Here is an 8,029-nt window from a genome sequence, read left to right on the forward strand (position 1 = left end):
ACCATTGGGTGCCCGGAGCCCCCTTCCCTGATGCCCACAGACACTGCCAACGCCTGGGTAAGATTCCCCTCTCATTCTCGGTCACAGTGAACCATCTGCCATGTCACACCGTTTGACACTTCCCAGACCCTCTTAGCTTCACAGCCACTGCCCTACTCCCCCCCCATCTCATTCCCTATTTATGTTTGGCAGACACATTCCCAACTTTGAATTAGCTCCAATTATACACACCAGAGCATATTGTCTGGCTGGAAGAGTGCAGCTGTGGTCACAGTAGCCTCATGAGCCTTCTGGCTGAAGACAGATGGGCAGGTGTCCACTCTGGTCTGCGGTTCACACAGGCCTCCTAAGGGAGACCCACACAGGTCCAGCAGCTACTGTGGGCTGCAAGAAAGGGGAAGAAAGAGGTGGAAAGGAACATCTACTGAAACCTTCCCTAAAGGAGCCATGAAATGGTGAAAGAGAATACAAAAATTGTGGCTGGGCTCATACTGGACATTAATGATTAAAGAACAACAAATAAAATGCTCTTGCTCTTTTTAGACACGGTGACAAATATATTTTCATTGTTCTCATCTCCCTCCTATCCCAACACACACACACACACACACACACACACACACACACACACAGAAACACAAACACAAAAATCCAATCTAGTGACAGAAGACTTATCCATGCAGCACTTGGAATTTGCCAACTGATTATTCACCTGAGCACAGACAGGCTGTACCATGAGAAAGATGATCTCTCTCTCTCTCTCTCTCTCTCTCTCTCTCTCTCTCTCTCTCTCTCTCTCTCTCTCTTTCACTCACACACATAAGCATACAGACTCAGAGCAGTGCCTCCCCTGAGTTTGTTGGTTTCTCATCTGGGCATGTACCAGCTCGAGCACGGGGGTTCCCTTGTCAGAACCAGGGGCTCCCACCCAAAGGAATCAATGCTCTAATAATGCAGAACCACCCTGCCTCCCCCCTTTTCTAGGGCCAGACCCTTCCCCTTGGCAACAACCAGCCTTGACTTCCCATTCACCAAAACCCTAGGCCAGGACGCTGGGTGAAGGAGTCTGGAGACAGGTGGCTCCTCAGAGCCTGGACAGAAAACAAAGTAGGGGTCATGGTGCCTACACAAAAGTGTCTGGCCTGGGGTGGAGTCGTTGTTGGGGACTTTGTTGGGGTCCTAAAGGCTATATATATGGATGGACTCCCTACTTCCAGCTTAGATACTTCTGGGTGACTTGGTGGATTCTTGGGTAGGACAAGGAGACTAGATGGCCTGGGAACACTAGCAGAGGTTGGCAGAGCTGGGAAATGTGATCACCCAGTCAGAACTGTTGACAACTGGGGTTGGGGGTACAGGCCAGGTGTATGTTTGTCAGAGAGGGTGTGTTTTTCTGCCAAATATCCACCTTCTATCTGACCCCAGTGCCCTCACCTCTCTAGTGGGCTCTTCTGGGAATGTCCTCAGGTGAAAGGGTGACTGAGCACAGAAGACAAGGGTTCACACATCAAAGGAGCCTATGTTCTGCATCTAACACCCCCCTCCCAGTGAAAATGAAAAGACCTTAGAAAGCAGGTGTAGAGGTGCTGCTTCCCACCTCTGACTAAAGCCACCAGGTTCTCACCAGGGAAGGGTGCAGATGCGTGGCTGTGTGGCTCCCACTGCTCCAGGCCAGGGGTTCTGTGGTGCCCCCTCTCCACCCATCCCTGCAGCTTCCCTTTTCCTGGGACACTGGCCACTAGGGATGAGGGTGGGATCCCTGGGTAGACACCCACATCCACCCCCCACCCCTGGAGTTCATTTGTGGCAGAGCCAGTGTGGACTGTGGGGCGCTGGGGATATCCAGGGGTGGATGGAGAGGGGAGGTGAGAGGAACGGGTCCGGGTCCTCACAGGTGGGTGGAAGGGTAGAGTAGGGGGGTTGCAGGGTGCAGGGGTCGTGGGGTGCAGGCATGCAGGGTAGCCACTCACATGTGCTGCTGGGAGAAGCTGTAGGCTGTGACTCTGGGTGCGTGCCCCGAGTATGAGGACCACAGGCCTGGACCAAGTCAGGGCCACAAGCAATCCAGGGGCACACCATCTCCCCTAAGTGCCTGCAAGAGGCTCCGAGTTTTGGAGCTGTCAGCGCCATGTTTGAAACACGGTGCTGCTGGGAGGAGGAGGAGGCATCTGCAGGCGCGTGGTGGGGCTGTGTACAGCCTCTGCTCCTTTTCCTCAGCCACCACCAATGCCTCAGTGGCCTCCTGCCCTGTGAAGGTGGCTTCCGCCACCGTCTCCATCTCCACCTCTGTAGCCTCTGCTCTGCTGTGTTCCATGCCGCCATGGCTGCCGTGCCTCTGAGGGGCTGCACCCAGCAAAGTGCCTGCCATGCAGGCTCAGCATCCCACGCTATGATCTGGGCGGCCACCACCACTGAAGCCATTTCCACTGGTGCTTGTGCTCATGCTCACTCTTCTTTCTGCTCTCTCTTGGCCAAACAATCCTCTCCTGGGCCACCCCATCCCTGTTGCACACATGACCCTGACCCTTTGGGTCCCTGGCCATTGCTGCCACCAAAGTGGGCACCTGGGCCCGGCCCCCTCCTCCCCTGGGCCCCGTCCCCCACCCACAGTTGCAGACCTGACTGGGCCCTGAGGCTTCCAGACCATAGCAATTGCAGCCTTACCTCACCTCAGCACTCCCCCCAACCCCAGTACCTGCCAGGGGGATTGAATCTCCCCTCAGCCCCATCCCTGGAGGAGACTCTCCTCCATCCTCCTCCACTTCACACACCAAGCAGTTGCATGGTGACACTCATGCATGTATGTGTGTTTGTGTTTGTGTGTGTGTGATTGTTGGGGATAACTACCTCTCAAGGACTCAGAACATAGCACCCTCTGGGATGACTCAGCACACAGCCCACTTCCAAAAACAGCACAAAGCACCCTGTGTAAAGGACTCAGCACACAGCTCCCTTTGAAGGACTCAATATGCAGTACGCTGGGTAGAGTACTCAGCACACAGCACCTTTTGAAGGAGGGAGTCCATAGCCCACAGTGTAAAGGACTCACTGCATGGTATGCTTTGAAAAACTCAGCACGTAACATTGTTTCCCAGGGACATCATGTTAAGACTCCACACATCACACCATGTTAAGACTCCACACACAGCAACCTTTGAAGGGCTGAGTATGAAGCACCCTGTGTAAAATACCAAGTGCACAGCACACTTCAAAAACTCAGTACATGGACTGGGAAGGTGGGTCAGTGGTAGAGCACTTGCCTTGCATGCAGGTGGCCCTGGGTTCGATTCCCCAGCACCACATAAGCAAACAGGCAAAAAGCCAGAAGTGGTGCTGTGGCTCAAGTGGTAGAGTGCTAGCCTTGAGCTGAAGAGCTGAGGGAGAGCGCCCAGGCCCAGAGTTCAGGCCCCATGACCGGACCCCCAAAAAACAAACAAACAAAAAACAAAAAAACTCAGCACATAGAATAATTTTGAGGGACTCAACACATACCACACTGTGGAAGAAATCAGCACACAGCAACATTTGAAGGACAGTACAGAGCACCCTGTGTAAAGGACTCAGCACACTGCACTCAAAAAGGTCAACTCATCCCTCTATTCTCAAGGGCTCAGCACATAGCACGACCCTTTGGGATGAATTAGCATACCACACCTTTTGAAGGACTCAACTTACAGTACGTTGTGTGATGGACTCAGCACACAGCACCCTTTGAAAAACCCAGGACAGCCCACTCTTCTCAGGGACTCAGCACATAGCACCCTTTGGGATGACTCAGCAAACAGCACCATTTTGAGGACTCAGCACAAAACCCCCATGCGGGAAGGACCCAGAAATTGTGCCTTTTGAAGGACTCACCACATAGCTGTATGTCACAAGTTCAGCTGTCATTAGAATTATGGTGCTTTCTTCAGTATCAACATTCTTCAGAAACACTTCACAAATCCTACTAGTTCACATTTAGCCAACCTGTGTTTTATGGGGAAAGGTCAGCTGGGAGTCTTGAACTCAAAGCTTGGCGGCCCTGTCCCTGAGCTCTTTGGTTCAATGCTAGAGCTCTACCACTTGGAGGCACAGCTCCCATTTTGTTTTGTGGGGTTGTTCTTTGACAGGTCTTATGGTGGTAAGACCAAGTTGGGGTATCCGTGGGCAAAGGTTCTTAGCTCAGCCTGGAGCTGACCTCTCCCTTCCTTGTGTCCCTGGTAAGCCGGGCCTCCTGGAACTCTCTTGGCCTAGGGTGGAACAGACCTGCTCTAGCATCAGCAATCAGGGAGAGCAAAACTCAGCTTGGCCCTGGTCACTTCCCCAAATTGAACTCTTGAGGATGATGGCATGGGGCCGCATGTTCAGCGTCTGGCCACCAGGGAGCAGGAGTCGCCCACCATAGAGATTGTACCTACGAGTTGTGTTTACTCTTGCTTCCCTGGGGCCCCCATCATGCTTCAACCACCCTAGACAGAAAAGTCCTTGAGACTCTTACCTACAATTAAACATCGAAAAGCAAATGGGGCTGTGGCTCAAGGGGCAGAGCACTAGCCTTGAGCAAGAAAACTCAGGGATAGAGCCTAGGCCCTGAGTTCACACACACACACACACACACACACACACACACACACACACACACACACACCTCATGCATACAAAATCAGAAATTTCTACACTACAATCTTTGGGTATTGTCTACTTTTTCCCCACTAAGCCTGGTGGCTGCTGGCCTAGGTGTTTGATGCATATACCACCTGACATCTTTAATTTTGGGGGAACAGAATTGCTAGGAGGTCAGCCTTCCCCCATCCCAGCTCCTTGAGTGGGTCATGGTCTATCCAGGTGTTTTGGGGCTCCTTTACAGACTAGCCAAGATGCCTTCAAAAGGCATCACATACTGGGCACTGGTGGCTCATGATTGTCATTCTAGCTATTCAGGAAGCTGAGACCTGGAGGATCATGGTGCCAAGTGAGTCTGGAGAGGACAATGTATGAGACTCTTATCCTTGATGAACCATCAGTAAACAAAAGTGGCACTGTGGCTCAAGTGGTAGAGTGCCAGCCTTGAGAAAAAGAGCTCAGGGACAGCGCTCATGGCCAACAACAACAAGGAGAGGCATTGCATGTTGGCTTTGGGATTGGCATGGGACAAATATAATTGGAATTTTCAAGTGCTCCAAGACAAAACAGTACCTGCTTTAGTCCCGTGCTCCTCCATCTGGTCTCACCCCTTGGCCTTGTCCATGCTTTGGGTCAGCATGGCTCTGGCTAGATGGGAGGGCTCCAAGGAAGGTCCCACCTCCTTCTGCCCTTCTCACCCTGCTGCTTCTGCTCTTTGCCATAGACCGTCTTCCTGTAATCCATGCATGAGGTCATCACTGCCAACATAGTGGTGAGTGGTGGGTCTGGTCTAACTCGGAGCAGTCAGAGGTGGAAGTGGGTCTGGGACTAGGAGCTTCCACCCTGGGTGTGGGCTGAGGCCAGGGCTGACATTTAGTTCATCCTGACCCTTGCAGTGGTGGGGAGACAATGTAGACTCCACATTGAGTCAGGTAAGATCAGAATCTGGAGGACCACGTGTGGGAGAGGATGTAGGACTCAGGGGGCCACTGTTGTTGGTACTCTCTCAGGACTCCCCTCTCCCTTTCTCATCCCTCAATGTTAGAAGAGAAACTTCAACTAAGGGTGTGGGAAGAGGGGGCGGGGGAGTATTTTGTTGTGAACCAGACTTGTGCTTCATATTCATCCTAGCCCCTACTTCCTATTTATCTGAGGAATGGCCATATGGGTTTGGGAGGGGGGGAGAATCATCTTAGCGGAACATGTGGCTCAGTGTTATAGTGGTCGCCTACCATGCCTGAAGCCCTGGGTTCGATTCCACACAGAAAATGTTGAAGGAGAGGTGGGGCTCAACTGGTAGAGGGCCAGCATTGATCAAAAAGAGCTCGGGGGCGGGGACCAAGATGGTGATGGGGCAGTAGGGAAACTCCACAGCTCTCCCCAACCAAAAAGAGAGTTTGAGTTCCAACGCTTAATCTCCCCAAGAAACTGACAACAACAAAAAGACGAACACTCAGAGAAAAACAGGAGATGGAAAATAACAAAAAAGAAAGAGAAGAAAAGAAGAATTTCAGAACAGAGAAGAGCGAAGACCCCTCCCCCAACCTTTACTGGCCGAGCGGCAGTGTGCCAAGCCGTGGCCAGCCGAGCTGGCAGGGGCTGCCGGAGCCCCAGAGACACAGGGGGCCGCCTGCAGATCACCGGTGCAGAAGCCGCCTGAGGTACCGGTTTGCAGAAGAGCTGATAACCACAAACAGAGAAACCTAGCAGCCGGGAGTCTCCATGAGGATCCCACCTCCACCCCTCAGTCTCCACCCGAGCAGAGAGGCTCCATCTGGCCAAGGCCGCCTGGCACCGGCAGCGCGACAAAGGGACCTGTCTGCAGACCACCCGCGCGAAAGCCACCTGAGGCACTAGACCCTCCCGATCACGATCGCAACGACCCGGCAGGGGCCGCCCAGATCCCAGAGGCACAGGGGGCTGCCTGCAGATCACCCGCGCCTGAGCATGGACACTGTGGACCCGACAGCTTCGATGGAGGCAGAGACAGAAAAGAATCACACAGAGCCACCACCGCCCAAGCCCAGCCCACAACCACCCCAACTGAACTCGGATTGCAACAGCAACTGAAGACCTACACCACACAGAATCAACCAGCTCCAGAGTGAGTATTCCACAGGGGACAGTGTATCCCTCAAGGGAGACCAGAGCTGGAGGGAATCCGCAGATGCTGACCTAGACTCCTTACCCCAACACCCGGACCACAAGACCCACTAAAACTGGGAACTGTTCGAGAACTCCACCAGCCTGTGGAGCACACTCCGCTGGCCAGGCCAGAGCAAGAGTGCCCCTGGAAGGGAGCTTAAATGCCCAAGCCAGGAACAGCGCCCCTGGGTCAAGACTACCAACAGTAGAAAATTGAACTGTGTCCTCCAGGCTGCATAACCTAGGTGGTATACACATCAGCACAGGTCTAACGAGCACTCTCCAGGCGGGGTCCTGAACCAGGCCTGGGGATCCGGTGCCTGAACAACACAACTAACTCCTCCCAACTGAAGCCAAAAGCTGAGCATATGCCTCAACAGAGGGGAGAAAATCAGGAAACAGCACTCCCCGGGAAGCACGCCTGTGACAACAAAAGACCTGGAGGCTCAGGACAAGAGAAGCCCAAACCCCACCAAAACTCCACCCATATACCCTAGGCTGGGAATTGGGCAACACAGGCTGCCAGCACCTGATACTAAGCAGGAGCTCAGGCTGATAAGGCGGCTCAGCAGTAGAGTGATAGTCTTGGATGTATGAGGCCCTGGATCTGATTCCTCAGCATCACAAAAGCAAAAAGGGTCAGAAGTGGTGCTGTGGCTCAAATGGTAGGGTGCCAGCCTTGAGCTGAAGAGCTGAGGGACAGCACCCAAACCTAGAGTTCAAGCCCACAACCAGCCCAAAACAAACAAACAAACAAAAACACATCAGGAGCCCATAGCAGACTCCAGTATTTGGGAGAGTGCATCCAGAGCATCTGATCTTCCCAAGAGTACCCGCAGGAGCAAACACAAGCAGTCTAGGCTGCTCAACCCTTCCAAAGGCGGGAATTGCCAGCAATCTACAGCAGAGAGCCAAGAATCCTAAGTAGGTCAGAACAGCAGCTGGAAATAGGCTCTCAACAGAACCCAGATCAGGCACAGACTCTCTCTACCAATACAGAATCAGCAACCAAGCAAAGACAGACACACCAAAACAAAATTGAAGAGCAGTCTCCTGAACCCCCATGCGAAAATCACAGAGAAAAATCATAAGGTTTACCACCACCCAGGACAGCAAGCTCACCTCAAAAACCAGCAGCCACGAAGGGGAGAGCCCAAGTGGGAGCAAAGCAGGAATGGAAGACAAAAGCTATATCCAAGGGGTGCTGGAGGCAATGACTCAAGAAATAAAGCGAGAAATTGATCAGAATTTGAAAGAGCACAAGGATGAACTATCAAAA

This window comes from Dipodomys spectabilis, unplaced genomic scaffold, assembly GCF_019054845.1.
Source record: "Dipodomys spectabilis isolate Male_0828 unplaced genomic scaffold, ASM1905484v1 ptg000084l, whole genome shotgun sequence".
Taxonomy (NCBI): domain Eukaryota; kingdom Metazoa; phylum Chordata; class Mammalia; order Rodentia; family Heteromyidae; genus Dipodomys; species Dipodomys spectabilis.